The 18,199-nt window shown below is 41.2% G+C and overlaps 1 protein-coding gene across 20 annotated transcripts in view; it reads left to right on the top strand.

The window, feature by feature from the left end:
* Positions 1 to 18,199, top strand: part of STARD13 (StAR related lipid transfer domain containing 13) — a 554,175-nt gene that overhangs the window by 449,455 nt on the left and 86,521 nt on the right. Inside the window, exon 1 of one of the 20 annotated variants that reach the window (XM_078375285.1) lies at positions 17,740 to 17,953. The exons of the other annotated variants lie outside the window; for them this stretch is intronic. The gene's annotated coding sequence lies outside the window, so the exon portion shown is untranslated. Of the gene's footprint in view, positions 1 to 17,739; positions 17,954 to 18,199 lie in introns of those variants that run through there. 20 annotated transcript variants of the gene reach the window in all.

Genomic DNA, 18,199 nt, shown 5'->3' with positions numbered 1-18,199 from the left:
TGCCTAATTTTGTGACCTTTAGGAAGATAATTAACCTTTTGATAAATCTGCTTCACTGCTTACAAATATAGCGAATAAGTATAGCCATCTTTGTCTCCCACAGATATGTCAAATGTCAGTAAGATATTTGTAATGCATCTTTTGCTTTTAGCTTTTGATATGTATGCCGTTAATGAAATTGCCTCCACTCTCTTAGACAGAACTTCTGCATTACACTGAAAAAGCTAAAAACTTTACCCTTTTAAAGTTAAAACAAAATTAAAAATAAAATTCTAGAATCTTATGTCATAGTACTTTTGTTTATAGGAGACTACTCTTGAAGCTACTTGCATTTATTTTTTTCTCTTTATGGAATAATTATTTGATTTTCTCAACAAGATTCTCAGTATTATGTAAGACTATTCATTTTCTCAAACATGTTGAAGTTTTAAAAATTGCGTTAAAATTGGTGTGATGTGGCTTTGATTTAGTATGGTTGAATATACATAATTTTTAAACCTCCTAATGTAAAGAAAATGGATGACAGTGCAAACTAAGGTACCTAATATTTTCTCACATTTTATAGATACATAGATATACCATAAAAAATAAATATATGTTAATCTTCATATACACACACACACACACACACACACACTTCATCTTTCAAAATAATCCAATGAAAGTGATAGCATAACAGCATATAAAATATTAAAAGATAGGGTGATTAGTGTGTTTTCATTTTAAATCCTTTTCATTTTATGTGACGAACGTGATCGAGCTTAGTGTAGTGCAAAGGCCATCAGAAACCAGACCTGGCAATCTCAGGTGCCAGTACAGAAATTCTGAGGGCCACCACTCACCCTGTTCTGTGAACACAGCTGCAATGTGGGATAGAAAATGTGTGCCCACACGCAGTGGTTGGGAGGCTCATGTGACAGAATCTGCATGAAAATGCTTTGAAATTTTTCAGGCCATTTAAAGTCACGAATTGAACTTCAACAACCTCTTTGTCCTGGAGTGTTCCTTTCTTCCCTTTCTTAATAAATTCTGCCCATCATTCAAAAGCTTGTCTTAGCTCTTTTTTGATCTCCTCAAAGGTGTGATTTTTTGGAGCTCCCAAAGTCCCTCTCCGAAAGAAGAGAATTTTGCCACCCATGTCCCTCCTACCCCCCCTTCCAGATGACTTCATTATTACACCCCATGTTTTCACACCTCCGCGCTCTGCCCAGTTCTGTCCCTGAGCTCCACTAAATATCTTCTCTACCACTTGCCAACATCCTCCTCTTCCTCCAAAGCTACCTGAAACAGCATCTGTCTTTGAAACCTTCCCCGGCACCATTTCTCCACAGAGCTAGAGTCTTCTCCATTCATGGTTCCCAACTTCTAATCAAGGCTGTATCTTATTCGACTTCATTCTTTTTGTTTTTGTTTTCTGTGTTGTTTTTGTTTTTGTTTTGGGACGGAGTTTCGCTCTTATTACCCAGGCTGGAGTGCAATGGTGCAATCTCGGCTCACCGCAACCTCCGCCTCCTGGGTTCAGGCAATTCTCCTGCCTCAGCCTCCCGAGTAGCTGAGATTACAGGCACGCGCCACTATGCCCAGCTAATTTTTTCGTATTTTTAGTAGAGACGGGGTTTCACCTTGTTGACCAGGATGGCCTCGATCTCTTGACCTCGTGATCCACCCGCCTCGGCCTCCCAAAGTTCGACTTCATTCTTTACTTACACATCCTCCTTCCTCCCTAGGCTCCACAAAGACAGGCCAGGTGCCATGCTGCTTTGACTCCCTGGTGCTTGCTGGAGTTTATCATGTCTGGTTGATGTTCAAGTAATGTTTGTTGAATGAATGAGAAAGTCAGTCTTTCCACACCACTTTGTGGGGTAGTGTCCCTACACACCTTCTGGGACAAAACCCTGGTACCCATTTGTGTCTGGAATAAACTGGCCTTTATGGCATAATAGCATATACACTGTTTTCAGCTGGGAACCCAAGCTTCCAACAATGCAAAATCGTACATCTAGTCACCAGCAGATTAACTATTAACCTATCAGTCCTATCTGAATCCTACTAATTATAGTTCGATAACTAAATGTTAAAATATCATCCAACCGTCTCTATTCCGAGAGAGCCTTGGTGTATCTGTGACTAGCTGTGTTTTAAAAAGAAAATCTGACCATCTTTTTGAAAGGCAGTTTGGCAGCATTTATCAAGATCCAATAATTCTACGAAATTATCCTAATGAAATGGTTTGATAAAAATGTAGACAAAGCTTTCCAAAGATGTTCAGCATATTATTCATAAATAATATAAAAATGGCAAATAAGTGACCAGCATCATTTTCATAATCAAATAAAGTTCTTAAGAATCCAAAGGTTGCCTGATAGATTATGTACTGATTATGTTGATGATAAGGCCTCCATTTTTATGATCTTGTCACAGAACCAAGGATATACTTGGAAAAATCAAGTTGAGCAATTTCTTACCATGCTTCTAATTTTACTACTCTCCCTTCTTTTAAAATTTAGAAAATGTTGAAAATAAAGTAAGCTTTCAGGCCAGAATTTGAAAATTCTTTGATAGAACAATAATTTTAGCAGCAGACGGGGCATAGAAGGCCTCCCTCAATCATCTTCATTCAAAAATTGATGGCATGGAGAGCTGGAGATTCAAACTTGTTTAACTTTTCTCTTGAGCTGAGGTTTAAAACAGTTAAAAAGAAAACTTGAGTCTACGTGTTCAAATACTATGAAGACAATGATATAAAGTGTGGAAGTTTTTTGGCGATCTCTCATTTAATCTCTTTTTACGTGGACTAACTGGCAGAGGTAAAGCCATGTTATCATAATAGCTTCTGCATGTTACATCGGGATAAACCACAGGATTGCCGGAAATTATCACTGACCAAAATAGATTTGTGTAGTCAGTTGAACATGAGATTTCATGGGGCCATGCCACCAAGATGCACCATCTGTCACCCACATCTGTGTTCAATGCAGGCGAGTTTCTGTTTCCAATTCTTGGAATAATACTTGAAGTGCATCCCCACTAATAGTGCCCCCCACTGAAGCTTTCAGTACAGGGGCCAGAGCTAAGGATTGCTAGTGGGCAGGAACATTTCCAGTTCATCCCAAAAGTGCAGAGAAGCGCATTGCTTCTTGAAGCAGGTTTCTAAATGGTCCTGTTAGGATGTGTTCCACGTGCAACAGAGTAAGTGGATGCGAGTCCTCTGCTTCAGAGAGTTCACTGCTTAAAGGGTGAAGGAATGCCAAGTTCCAAAGTGAATAGAAACACAGTAATAAGTGTACGAGTAAGTCCCCAGTAGGGCAACAGCTAAGCACACATGCAGTGTCAGTGCCGGCAGGTTAGTGATGGAAGGAGCAGGGCAAGTCAAGTCCTGAGAAATTCACACCACAGGGAACATCAGTGTTAATGACCAGGAGAGCACCTTCGAGTGGCTTCAAAGCGCTTCATGCTGGTGAAGCTTTGGAAGACTGAAGCAGCCTTCACAGGGCTGGCACGGTGGCTCCTGCCATGCCAATGGCTTCCACATACAGATAATGAATATTTTGATAGAAAATACATGAGAGAAGATGCAGTAGCACCATTTATAGGTCCATTTGCACAGGAACAAATAGGTCATTTACTGGAGCTTGAGCTGAGCCGGCTGGTTAGGGGAGCTAGATGTGAATGAGAGAGCAAGCTGCTGGCTGAAGAAGGCTTTGCTATCCTCCAGCCCCAGGAAACCCTATGGGATGGCAGGGAAGGGCATGAGCTCTGTCAGCAGACCATAGGGCTAGAGGGGGGCATGTGCCGTTACCTTCAGCCTCTGTGGGGCCTCCCCAAAGACCTTTATTCTGTACTCAGCAATTAGGTGTCTGAATTTTTTTGCTCATGGGCCCAGAATTCAAACATGCTCTACTGCCTCAGGAAAGATTATGCCATAAAAGCTTCTGGGAATTATTGGTTCTCTACTCCCCAAAAGAAAACAATGATTTAGAACAGTCTCCTGAGAACTGCTGTTCTTTCCACATGTGCTTATTATCCTGCATGCTGGGCTGTTGGTACTGGGCCTGGCCAATGACTGGCCATATATATGTTATGAGACATGCCTAAGGAGGAGAAACCCAGCGAGCAGATCAGACGCAATTTCTTAAACTAACCATAAATTACTCCATGAAAAGAACCCTTATGTAACACTGAGGCATCCTGATTAGTGTTCTTTGGGCCTTGCAATTACCTGAATAAAACCACAAAATAGTTAAACAATAGTGGGAACTCAGTTTCAATAAAAGGCGTTTATTTTTAGCTCAGGATCAAACCCTCAAATAAGCGACCTCTCTGTGTCAGGCATTCTAGCAGAGCAGAAGAAGTTATCTTTATCTTTCGTTTCTTATGAAGTCTTCTGCTTCACGTCGGCTTCAACTATAGCTTCCGTTTTCTTTCTGTTTCGCTGACATTCTCTCATTAGCTGTTGGCGTATTACTTCTACAAAAGACCTGCATGCTTATCTCATGACAATTCTCTTCCTGCGAAATGCACAGCTAGTGGCATTGTATACTTAATGTCGACAAGTTTTACTGAGCATCTACCATGTATCAGGACCTACGAAAAGGAGACAGGCCTAAAATGTCTTCTAAGGATATTGCAGTTGCATCTTGGGGATAGATATGGACACAATTCAAGGAAGAATGATTTTTGTTGTAATTAGAGGCTAAAGGCAATGTACATATTTAAATCCAGTTCCAAAAATGGAAAAGCTTCATGCGTGCTATGAAACGTGGCCTGGAAACCTGAACAGATTTCAGTAGAAGGTAAAGTAGGATACAGATGCTCAAGATCAAAGGACATATGTTTAAAAACACAAAGACTTTAAAGGGTTTAATGTGTTCAAAAATAAGTGAATGAACCTCAGTGTGACTGTACTTAGGATGTATGGAGAGATCGCTGCATTGGAAAATGTGATGGGAAAGGGAGACGGGGGCTAGAACTTTTTAAGGGTTTTACATACAGTAACTGACACATCATGAGAAAGGTGGCGATTTTCAACTTGTAATTCAAGATGAATATTTTGATAGAAAGTACATGAGAGAAGATGTAGTAGCACCATTTATAGATCCATTGCAATAACCCACCTGTCCATTCATTAAGTGTGTATTCATTAGAGATCTACTGTGTGCTAGGCCCTATTTTAGGCTATGGAGATGCAGGAATGAGCGAAACAGGAAAACAGAGTTTCTCAACTCATAGAGTTTGTGATCTGGTGGGAAAGACAGAGAGCGAACAGCATAAATAAATGAACTATGTTTATTTTTGTGATAATTGATAAAGAGAAGGAATAAAACAGGGGGATGTGGTATGGAGGTGAGGGAGAAGGGTTAATTTGTGTACATTGTGCTATATATACGCAAGGTAACTAAGGAAGACCTCTTAGAGAAGGAATTTGAGGGGAGACCTGAAGGAAGGAGACTTTAGGCAGGGTCTTTAAATGTCTGAGGTAAGCCTGAGTCAGGCAGAGGAGACAGATAGGGCCCAGGCTCTGATGCCGGGTGAGCCTGGGATGCTCATGAGTTGACTGAAGAGGGAAAATGCGAGAGACAAAGCATCCCTTAGGACTGTGGGTTTGGTTAATAAAGAATAAGTCAAAGATAGTTTAGGGTTTTGTCTTGGATGGCTTAGGTTGACATATTTGGTGTTGAAACAGCTTTTGTAAGATTGTCTTGGTGACCTGGTCAAGGAAGAGGGGCATTAGCTCAGAGTCAGCAGTCAGAGATTGGGGCTGAGGATTGGAATTCAGTGGCAAAGTTTTAGATGAGCTCCTGGGAGGAACAGGAAAAGGATCTAACTAGATACGAATGTAAGGCCTGATGAGCAGGTTTGGTGTCTCTACCGCGGCTTGCTGAGCCATCAGGCAAGCATACATTCTCACTGCGTCAGCAGCACTGTGTCGAACGCTGGGGGACTCCAAGTGGAATCTGCTCGCTCAAAGAGAGGAAAGAGTATTATGTAAAGTTTGTTCCTTCATCAGATCTGAGAGAATGCCATAGCATAAATATTTAACTCTGACAGTAAGCCCACTTGTGATACAAACAAGTTTTACTGGGCTGACTCTTAAGAGGTCCATTAAACAAACAAACAAACAAAAAAAAAAACCTCACTTCCTTTGTCTATAGATATAACTCAGCACCGAAGAGCTGTATTCTTCAATAATTAACCCCGCCTAAATCCGTCTGTAGAACTGAGTTTTCAACCAATACGCTTACAGGGCACCTCACATGGGATATGAGTGTGCTCTGAATTAGTAATAGGTATGCTGAAAATATTGACTTTCTCAATCTTGGGCTGGCTAAGGACCTGGGGCGACCAAAAGCTTGGGCTTCCTGCAGCCTAGTGGCTTATCCCGGCAGCCTAGTGGCTTATCCCAGCATGTCGTACAAACAATGTGTGTGCCATGTGTGAAAAAGTTCGGGAAGCATGAAGTGTGGCCACTCTATATTCATTTCCCTGGCACAGTGGCCCCACCCTTTGAATATACACTCGTATCAGTAACAAAATCTTGATCAGTACTCCCAATATATCTATCTTTATGTATTTTATAAGTTATATGCACGTTCTGCTATTACTAACTAATATCTCAAGTCATAAAGGCCAAAGTTCATCAATAAGTATGTAATTCCCTACTTCAGATTGTCTTCCAGACAATTTTCCACTCATTCAGTTAGCTTCTTGTCTGGTCTAAATCTATGTTCATCATTTTTGCCTTGTAGACGTGGCTGTTAACTGGGCCAGTACTAGGAGTAGGGAAATTTCAGCTTTGTCTCTTTCTTATTGGCGACTCGTTGCTGGTAATTAATATTTTCTCTTTGTGGTTTCTCTGCAAGAATCCTTTGAAGTTGCCTCTCCATTTTGTGAGAATTCGTTTGGTTAAAGATAAGCAATGTAGCTCATAGTCTCTCAATCAGGTCCGTGTAGGCTACTGCACATCACGATGTCAGGCACTTACTGAAAGTAAGTGTGGTGGTGAGATTGCTGGGGTCAATCTTCTCTACCGTCCAATCCTGGCCCTCCTTCCCAGAAACCACCAGTAGGCTGGCAGCTCCCGTGAGGGCACCTCCTATCGTATCCTGATAATGTATACTGACGTAACAGTTTATTTCTCTAAAAATATGTGTTTTATTTTTATTTTTTATTTTTTGAGACAGAGCTTTGCTTCATTGCCCAGGCTGGAGTGCGATGGCACCATATCAGCTCACTCTGCCTCCCAGGTTCCAGGGATTCTTGTGCCTCAGACTTCTGAGGAGCTGGGATTACAGGCATGCACCACCATGCCCGACTAATTTTTGTAGTTTTAGTAGAGATGGGGTTTCACCATGTTGGCCAGGCTGGTCTTGAACTCCTGACCTCAAGTGATCCACCCACCTCAGCCTCCCAAAGGGCTGGGATTATAGGCATGAGCCACCGTGCCCAGCATATTTCTTTAGTATGCTAAAGTATTTTTGACTATTCTAATAAAATATTTTAAACACAGATAACATTTCTAATACAGTCATCTGGACCCTGTCTTGGAGGCCAGCGTTCTTGTGTCCTCTACGTGTCTATTACCTCCCTTTTTAACCAAATAGAGAAAGCTTTTAGCTGTTACGTGTGTCCCATCTGCCAACCACAGCACAGATCATCTCACATCATCCCCACGGCCACCCTTTGAGGAAGAATGATTGTCTCCATTTTATAGATGAAAAAACTGAGGTTCAGAGGGCTTATTAACTTGTCCAAATTGGCATTGCTTGTAAGAAACAGAGACAGATTTGAAACATAAGATCTTTCCTATCTTAAACGCCTTCTTTCTGTTAAGGCTTGGGGTAATTTCCGTTCTTGTGTCTAAAGAACTAAGTCCTGGAAAATAATGAATTTTCAGATCTCAAGACCCTCTTTCCAATAATACTGTCATGGGCGCTACGTGTCAGCTTCCTGGATGAAATTGCAGCCTCATTATGGCTGGTTTCTGTCCATGTGGCAAATCTGGTTGCTATGGTATCCTTCACATAGAAAAATATTTGTCAGCTCCAGGTGGCTGGGACATCACACAGGCATACTGATAGTGAGAATACGAGCAATGATTTAGTGAGTTACAGGATCGTCTCCTGAGAGAAAAACGTGGTCCCCGGGTACTTTGATGAAGTAGTCTAGAGATGTTCACTATGTATTTCTCCCCCTTACAAAACTTCAACTTTAGTCAGTTGAGTTACAGAGAGAGTGGCTAAATCTGCAAAGATGTCAGTAACGGGATTACGGAAATAGCGTTCCTTCCTGTGGGGGAACATTTATTGCTTTAAAATAAATGAACGTGTTGACCTAGTAAAATTAAATTGTCATATCCAAAGTAGTGGCAGATTAGGCATTTTAATTTTTGCTCCCTGATTTAAATCATCTCCTGAGTCAGAATGTATTCTCGGTGAACATGATTACATCCAGATAGCGTTTTCTTCCAGTAAGAGAGAAAGAACAAAGGAAAATAAATAAAACACAGCTCACTAGAATCTCATAAAAGTTCTTGCACAAGAAGTGAAGTAGCATGGGAAAATATGAGTTCTTTTACAAAAACAAGTTTTTCCTTGAAGTCACTGCAAGATTGCTGTTCTCATAACATAATGGTATGTGCATATGTTTATCCAAGAGGGGCTGCAGCCCAGAAAGATGTGAATCAAAGTCTCTATGATAGCTGTGGTCATTTAAAAAAATGACTAAGAGCATATATAATCTCCTTTCAAAAAACAATGTGTTGTTCACTTCTGATTTTTTAAAAGCCCATTTGCACTTTCTCCAAAGAAGCCCATATCTGAGGGTTGAGAATCATTTTTCTTTTCAACTTAATTCTTCACTATTTTGAATTTGTTTTATATTCTGCCCAATACAAGCAAAGCATTATAGCATTAAAAAGTTTTCTATTAACAAACATGACAAATTACATCTACTTTATATTCATTTCATTCTGTGCTGAATATCTTAAAATACGATGTTTAGGTATAAAGTTACTTTTAAAGCAGAAAGAAATGCTTGTTAACCTTTTAAAAATATTCTCACCATGAAAGAATCTACATTTACAGATACATAAATCAGGGATTTTTTTTTTTAAGATTCAGTCAAAATATTTTTTTAAATGAAAACGTTAGTCCCCTTAGTAAACTGAATTTCATAGCAGAATGTTTCCAAAATGAAATATTAACCATCCCTCCTTGCTTAATTATTTACCAAAATTCATTTAATACACAATTTTAAAGGTTTTTTTTTTTTACACGAAGTATATTCATGGGTCAGACGTCATCAGATGAAAATGTGGTATTAGACATGGGCTGTGTTTATTGCTCTGTCCTTGTGGCTTTTCTGCTCAGTTTAGTCCAGTGACTCTAAGTCCAGTTTGAGGCAGGAAGAGCTAGAAGGCTGTGCATCTACCTAGCAAATACTTGGTCATTCTTTTTCCCTATATAAGTGACATAAGCTCTAACACTCCTTGAGGTCTCTGGGATCATTCTTGACTAGTTTGTAACATGAAAACCTCAGCTTAAAGGACCTTTTCTGCTTCAGTTCTGAAGGAAAAAAACGCATAATCCTATTACACTTAGTTATCAGCGCCATTTGAAATCCTGACTGCCTTGATAATCACCACGGAGCCTGTAGCCCTTAGCTGCCGGAGAGCTCAATGTAATTCATAGTACAGATGACTGGGTAAACCTCCTCATTTATTTTACTGATCTCTATACTTTCTCTCTCCTGTCCTCCAAGTTAAGATCTTTTTTGTTTTGTTTTGTTTTCCTGCTGCAAATATCATGTCACAGCCAACAAAAGCAATGCAGCAAGACAGCTCTGAGCAAGCATGACTTTGTGGAAAGGTGGGAGGCTTTGGGCTCCCACTGTCTGGGTCTGAATCCTAACACTGTCGCTGGTTTGTCACTGGTTGTGTTGTCAGCTTCCGGTTCCTCATCTCCAAAATGGCAACAGTAGTGTCTACCTGAGTTCATGAGGGTGAAAGATAATACAGTAAAGGGCCTTGAGCTGTGCTCTGTCTGGGTGTTTGTCCAATGACAAACTATTATGTTGGTGTTCTCATTGCTACCGTTTCTCACTTCTTAAAAAGCCCTTAGAGAGCGTTCTGACGGGAAACAGTGTTCCCACCTAGAACCTTCTGCAAGGAGTCAAGATCTTTGATGGTTCAACTTTTCCTTCTCCTTCCTTTATGTTTTGTTTGTTTGTTGTTTGTTTGAGATGGAGTCTCTCTCTGTCACCCAGGCTGGGGAGCAGTGGCACAATACTGGCTCACTGCAACCTCCGCCTCCCAGGTTGAAGCCATTCTTCTGCCTCAGCCTTCGAGTAGCTGGGACTACGGGCACATGCCACTACACCTGGCTAATTTTTTTGTATTTTTAGTAGAGACAGAGTTTCACCATATTGGCCAGGCTGGTATCGAACTCCTGATCTCATGATCCACCTGCCTCGGCCTCCTGAACTGCTGGTATTACAGGCTTGAGCCACCCTGCCCGGCCTTCCTTCTCCCTCTTATCACTAACAACCTTCGTTTTTATTAGAGTTTAAGCTCTGCTGCATAAATGGCCTCCTTTTTCACTCCTCACACTACCTGGTGCCGTGGTGAACATGAACATTTAATGGCTGATTAAAGTATGGACAAATAAATGCAGAAATTATGTGAGGAATTGTTTCCTTTCTTCAGTTGCATTTTGATTTATAATTTATACGCTCCTTCTTGAGAAAAGACGTGGGAAAGATTTGGCGTTTTTCATCCACTTATTCCCATTTAGTTATGAATGAGGGCTGGAGTTGAAGCAGAAGCCATGGTTTCAGTTACCTTGGGCACCTCATCAAACCTCCTTGATCCTTTATTTCTTCCTCTACAAGATGGGGATGGTAATACCTTTTTTTTTTTTTTTTTTTTTTGAGACAGAGTTTTGCTCTTGTTGCCCAGGCTGGAATGCAATGGAGTGATCTTGGCTCACTGCAACCTCCACCTCCCAGGTTCAAGCTATTCTTCTGCCTCAGCCTTCCAAGTAGTTGGGATTACAGGCGTGAGCCACCATGCCCAGCCAATTTTATATTTTTAGTAGAGATGGGGCTTCTCCATGTTGGTCAGGCTGGTCTCAAACTCCCAGCCTCAGGTGATCTTCCCACCTCAGCCTCCGAAAGTGCTGGGATTATAGACATGAGCCACCACACCTGGCTGGGAATGGTAATACCTTTTTAAAAGCTCTTGTGAGGATTAAATAAGCCATTGCACATAAAGCATTTAGCATCATGCCTGACACCTGATATCAACAATAACAGTGCAGATACCTTTAAGCAGAATATTTGACTGGCATATACATATGAGAATTAGAAAAAGAATTGAATGGATTTCATGGGCCGTATACACTTTCCTCATACAATTTATATCAGGGCAAACATTCCTGAATATAAAAAAAAAAAAAACTTGCAACGTTTTCACGAATTCCATACATTCAACGAATTCCAATACCAACTGTGCATGATTATAATTAACTAATTAAGGAATAAGAGAAGGGAAGTTGTCGATGTACTGTTTTAGCTTCTAAGTACATATTTCCTGTTTAGTAAATACTGCAGTTACAGCCAATGTTTATCTTCAAACTACAAAATGCCAAAAAGCTCTAGAAATGTTTTTTGGTTTTTTCAGTAGTAACTATTTTCATGAGCCGCCAACAAGCTTGACCATGCCACCGTGTGCCTAACACTGGGTCAAGTGCCGTGGGAACTGCTGAGAAACGAAGACTGCAGCTCACAGACTGCTGTAACTTGATTTCAGAGAAAGCCATCCAGGGCCATGTGCACCAAGGGCCAGATTGCCCGGCTGATTTGCAGGCTGGCTGCAGTCTGAGGCCATTTATCCAGCCGTTTTAATAACCGTCTTAGAATAACGGACTGCCCTGCAAAATGCAGTTTTCTTTATCTCCCTATATCAGAATCCTGCCTGCCTTCTCATTTTATTAGAACTGGATTACAAAACAGGGAGAAATCAACATGGTACATTTAAGAGTAAAATTGAAAATGAACAACCAGCTGAGGTTGATGTCAGGGACAAAGACATTGCTGAGGCTGTGGAGTCTGGGATATTTAGCTTGCTGTGTCAGAGACCGCAGTATGAAATGTATAAACCATTTGGATTAGAGCGCATCAACCATGCTTTCCTAGCAATGAAGTGTGAGGGCAGTCCTAACTTTCCTGCCACGCTCATGTGGAGTTTCTGGGATTCAGTTAGCATGGGTGTGGCTTTTGTCTGCAGTCACAAGCCAGGACGTTGGTGTGCGGTTGACCTTCTCTGGAGTCTATGACATTGTTCGGAAGAGACATTAGTGTCACTGACTTCAACACAACATTTCATCTTAGAAATCACAGGGCTGTAGAGCATTAACAGACTCTAAAAGAGCCGTCCTTTTACTTATGAGAAGATTAAAATCAGATAGGGTATTTGTGCCCAAGGTCACACAACTAGCTAGCCACTTTGTCCGGTTGATCCATTCGGTAGCCTTTGATTTTCCTCTTGAGCAACGACTTGCTCTGGAAGTCTTTGTCCTCTGCAGACTCTTTCTTCTCTTATTTCTTGAATACGTACATTTCTCCAAAAATAAAATTGAAGGTAAATGTTAATAAACCTTTCGGTACTTTCGTGACCAACAGTAGATGGGGGCTGTGACCAACCAAGTATTAGATCATTTGTTTTAATTAAATAAAAAGCATTCAGAAGTTACTTAACTTACCGTCTAATAATCCATAGTGGGCCAATCATAAAAGCTGCCCAAAGAAAAATAAGAAGCTGAAAACCATGTATATAGTTTTTGACATCCCCTTACTTTAGTAATTGTTTATGTTGTAACTTACTGAAATAAACATACCTTGTAAATTGTTTACAAAATCCCAACATCTTTTTGGAAACAAGTATAATAAGGCATTGCAGTAATATAATTTTTTTTGTTTTTGTGTTTTTGAATGCTGATCTTTTGGCGTTTTTTGAATGCTGATATTTTTAAGATTGTGTAATTTATATTGAGTACTTTAATAAATGGGTGCAGTGGCCAGGCATGGTGTCTCATGCCTGTAATCCCAGCACTTTGGGAGGCCAAAGCATGTGGATCGTAAGGTCGGGAGTTCGAGACCAGCCTGGCCAACATGGTAAAACCCCTCTGTACTATAAATACAATAATTACCTGGGTGTGGTTTTTTGTGCCTATAATCCCAGCTACTCAGGAGACTGAGGCAGGAGAATTGCTTGAACCCTGGACAATAACTGTTTGCCTTGTAGTCAACCTCTGCCTGGAGGCGGAGGTCACTGTGAGCCAAGATTGTGCCACTGCGCTCTAGCCTGGACAATAGATTGAGACTTGATCTCAGAAAAAAAAAAAAAAGAATAAAATAAAAAGAAATGGGTGCAGTATTCCAACAGTATGTCATTTATTTTTCATCTCTCATGGTGGTAGTGCTAAGAACCACACGCTTGAAAACCCTTGGGGTTTTGTTTTCATGCCTGTCTCAGGAAATCCTTAAAATATATTTTATTATTTTTTTGAAGCAAGGTCTCACTCTGTGACCCAGTTGGAGTGCAGTGATGGGATCACAGCTCACTGTAGCCTCTACCCCCCAGGCTCAACAGTCCTCTCACTTCAGCCTCCCACGTAGCGGGCTCCATATCTGGGATACATTTTTTTAAATTTTTCTGTAGGGATAGAGTTTCACCATGTTGCCTAGGCTGGTCTTAAACTCCTGGGCTAAAATAACCCTTCCTCATCGGCCTTTGAAAGTGCTGGGATTATAGGCTTGAGCCCCCACACCCAGCCTATCCTTAAAATATTTTTAGTTAAACCAGATTTCTAGCCCAAATTTGGTCACTAGCTATGATAGAACTTTAGCCAAATATTTCATTATCAATTAATCTGAACTTCCTGGGGGATTGCAGGGTACCTAGTATAATGAGAAGATTGTTTTGTCCCAAAAGGGATGAGAAAGCTAAATTTTAAAATAACAAATCTAGAGTTAAGTTTGGGATCATTTTTACAATAGTATATAAAATGACGTAGGGTGGGTTGCAGTTGAAAGTAAGTTGCTGTTTCAGGTGGTACATTTCAGTCAGTGACTTCAGCTGAACCCCTGCTAGAAACTGGGATCACCCAGGCAAGGACAAACACAGGGAGGACAGGGGGCAGAGGACCATTTTGTAATGGGAGAGTAACAGAGCCAAGCAGAAAACTGTACTTAGATGAAATGGAGAAAGGTGTTAAGTTACTGATTAGAGAAAGAGCTGTGAACTGGGCCCTATCCCACAACAAGGGCACCCATATAGGACAGAAAGGACACACAAGCAGGTTCCTTCTTTGTGGGAGGGAGGGTCATACACAGCAGCAAGATGACCAGATAGAAGTGTCTGGAAGTATTCCTGCTAGTCTATCAAAGTGCCATCAGGAAGACTGGATTTGTTTAGGAACTTTGAAAGGACAACATATCATAGAGTCCCTTCCCTTTCCTCCTGCTTTCCCTCCTTCCTCCTTTCCTTCCTTCCTGCCCTCCTGCCTCTTTTCCTGACTTCCTTTCTGCCATTTTCACTTCCTCCTTTCCTTCTTTCTTATAACTGAAAGTTGGCTATATCTAACCAAATACTAGTTTTAAAAGATACAGCCACTTCGCAGATTCCAACCAAATTGTAAACATGCTTTCTATCACCTCTCTAAAAATACTGATTTTAAAAATCTTGGTTTGTAGCTCTTCCTTATGATTTTATATGAAACATTGAGCTATTCATGATGTTACTTTTAAGCAATTAAAAGAAATAAACAAAAACATTTCTAAATGACAAAGGAAAGCATAAATACAAGGCATGAGAGTCATTGACTTATATACCTGGCAGACACTAAGGGTCTGCCCCAAGAAACAGTAACAATTGTTTTAAAAAGGAAACACCAAATGTCATTTCATAGCTTAAGCCTAGAAAGCAAAGTTAGCCAGAAAATTATTACCAAAGTCTAAGGGATTTGGTGGGTGTTGTTATTGAGGCAATGTGTCTTTTCGTTTGTCATTTTCACCAACTAAACTGACAGATTCTTTATGAAGAAAGCGCAGAGCCAGGAAACGATAACCCCACAGTTAGTACCTGCTCAGAGGATCTGCCATCAAAGTCCAGATCACCCTAAACCACTTCGTAAATGCATCTGACTTTCTAGAAGTGAGGAGCAGTGAAACAAACCTTTTCAGTCAATTGAAATAGTTTTTTTCAGGGAGAAAATTGAATCCCTTTCAAAAGAAGCTGTTTCACAATTTCTCTCAGTGCAGTGAGTATTAAAAGTTGGACAGTTTCCATGAAAACAAAAATGGACATAAAAGACAAAAGATATTTTGAGTAATATTTAGAGTGAAGTTGAAAGAGAGATTGTGTGTGTGTGTGTGTGTGTGTGTAGCAGCAAACATAATCAGAAATTTTTCTCAGAATTAACTCTCTCTGTTCATTTTTATTTTTTGTATGACTCATTCAGTATTCACTATTCCCATAAATATTGGCCATACACCTACTCTTTTCCAGGCATATGTGGCCTTTGGGGGTTGAACAAGGCTGAGGTTCCCATTCCCAAAGTGGTTATCATGGTAACCAACTAAAAGTTTGTTTCCCACTCACACTGGGGGCAGAAGATACTGCTCCACTTCCAGGCCTACTGAAGTTCCGCCACCTCCATATGGAACTTGTAGGTCACCTGGGCACATCTGGTGTGGCCACAGAAGGAGAGCTGGTGGCACGTCATGTGGAAGATTCACCCACCTGCCTTTGGCCGTCCTCTTTATTATGGCCCAACAACCAGGGAGGTTAGAATCAGAGTCCACTCAAGGGTCTATCCCATAGTCAGCTGGTCTTTGCTACAACATTGGTTAAAGACGCTTCATTTAGGTGGCTCATGCCTGTAATCCCAGCACTTTGTGAGGCCGAGGTGGGCAGATCACTTGTGGTCAGGAGTTTGAGACCAGCTTGGCCAACATAGTGAAACCCCGTCTCTACTGAAAAGTACAAAAATTAGCCGGGTGTGGTGGTGCATGCCTGTCATCTCAGCTATTTGAGAGGCTGAGGCCTGAGAATCACTCGAACCTGGGAGGCGGAGGTTGCAGTGAGCTGATATCATGCCACTGCACTCCAGCCTAGGTGACACAGCAAGCCTCTGTTTCACCAAAAAAAAAAAAAAAAAAAGCTTTATTTAAATTTGTTTTACTATACTAAAATATCGTTTTATTAAAAACTTACCTGGAAAGCTAAGACGCATGCACTGCACTTGATTAATTAATGGTTAGTGATGAATAAAGGTGGGAGTCTCCGTACAGTGCTTGCCCATCCGAGCCCTTTCTTTTGAACAGTCTCAGGTTTGCCCAGTTAGACTTTTCATCAGTGTAAGATTGATCAATTTGCTTTTTATTTCTTTTACTCTCCACCCTTTCTGAAGTTGCAAATCAGCAGTAGAAAGTCAGTAAGTAGATTCTGGAAGTAAATCAAGTATTCAGTAATGCACAACTCAGATCACGACTGTGACAACAATTGTCTGGAAAAAATCAAAAGTGTGCCGTTCTCGGCAACTCCTTGTCTGACCTCAGTGGACCGGGGCCCTTCTCTCTCTTTCCCTGCCTTCCCAGCAGCCCTCTCCCTCTGTCATTCACTTCACATCCCCCAGGTCAAGGCTCTCATGGAAAGGGAAGTTAAGCCACAAGGTTAGAGGACAGAAAGTGACTCAGTGATTCCCTGGGGGTCAGGTGTGGGGGTAGTGAGAAAAAGAAGAGATAGAGAATTCCAGATTAGAAAAGTAGCCCAGATGGGAGAGTGATCAGGGCTGGAATTTCAGAAATGACAATGACATCAGCGTCAGTGATACTCCTCCACTCTCCTACACTAGCATCTCCGAGCTTCGCTGTGAACGACTTCCCACCTATTTTCTCGGCATGCCTAGAAACGCGGGGGTTTCCGGCAGATTTAATGGGTAGTTCGGTGATGTCCGGATTGTGCTAGTGGAAACAGCCACTGTACCTAAGAGAATTTAAACACCTAGAATTGGGTAAACTTGGTTTTTTTTTTTTTTTACTCTTTTGAGACTATTAATCTCAAATACTCTAAATTTGCTGATATCATTATTGTGCCAGGACATAAGGGAGATAATGAAGTGGATAATTAACGATATACTCTAGGATGTAAATAAAAACCACACTCTACAGAGAACAGAAGTACTGCAAAAAGAGGTCACGAACCTTGCTACCTGCTTTATACAATGAGGGTTGTTTTTGGACCATGGAAAAGGAAGGAAGTCTCTTAGAAACATCTTTGCTACTTTTATTCAGCAGTGGAATGTTTTAAAACACTATTTGTGATCTTCAAGGGCATGTAAGAAAAGATTTGGAAATTTCAGGCGAAAGAGTAAGCACTGGAATTTTGATCTAAATCACACTGTTTCTTTCTGAGAGGAGAGTTCTGTTGAGAATGTGAATGAGTGGAACATACCCCACCTTACATTTTAGTTCTCTTTAGGGGTTTGAGTCATTAGAAAATGTGTGGTTCTTTCTGTTCCAAACAGAATCCTTTTTTCCTGGGACTTATTTTGAGGCTGTGATGCAAATCCTTGGTGTTCCTTTTTAATGGCAATGAAAACAATGAGGAAAGGAAGTGTGGAGGCTTGGAATCTCAGCTGAGGCTTCGCAGGTCACTGGGGAGTAGTGAGGTTCCTCTCCACTGCTAGCAGCCGGAAGCATGAGAGAGGGCTATCATCTGCTCCTTGCTCTGAATTTCTTTGAACCTCTACGCTGGAAGCCTCCCCAGTTCTCCACACAAACGTTAACCAAGCCCCTTTGGGGTGCTTGGTGCTATGCTGGTGCAGAGAATGCAAAGACACTGCCTGTGGTGGGACACAGAAAAGCAGAGTGAACCAGAAATTCCAGCACTGGGGTAAGTGCTGGATCAGAAGGGCCTGGGGACACAAAGGATAGACCTTTGTGAACTTTTGGCTTGGCCTTGCGTGGCCTCAGTGGCAGTGGTCAGGTGGGCTGGAAGGACATGGCGCAGGAGATAAAACTAGAGCTGGGAATCAGAGAAGCAGAGGGGAAAAGAATTGGCTAGGCACATAAAGCAGAAGAAGAATGTCACTCTAGACAGAGGGGAAAAGAATTGGCTAGGCACATAAAGAGAAGACAG

This window comes from Callithrix jacchus, chromosome 5 (assembly GCF_049354715.1).
Source record: "Callithrix jacchus isolate 240 chromosome 5, calJac240_pri, whole genome shotgun sequence".
NCBI classification, from domain to species: Eukaryota; Metazoa; Chordata; class Mammalia; order Primates; family Cebidae; genus Callithrix; species Callithrix jacchus.
This window is presented reverse-complemented; position numbering and strand designations above follow the sequence as displayed.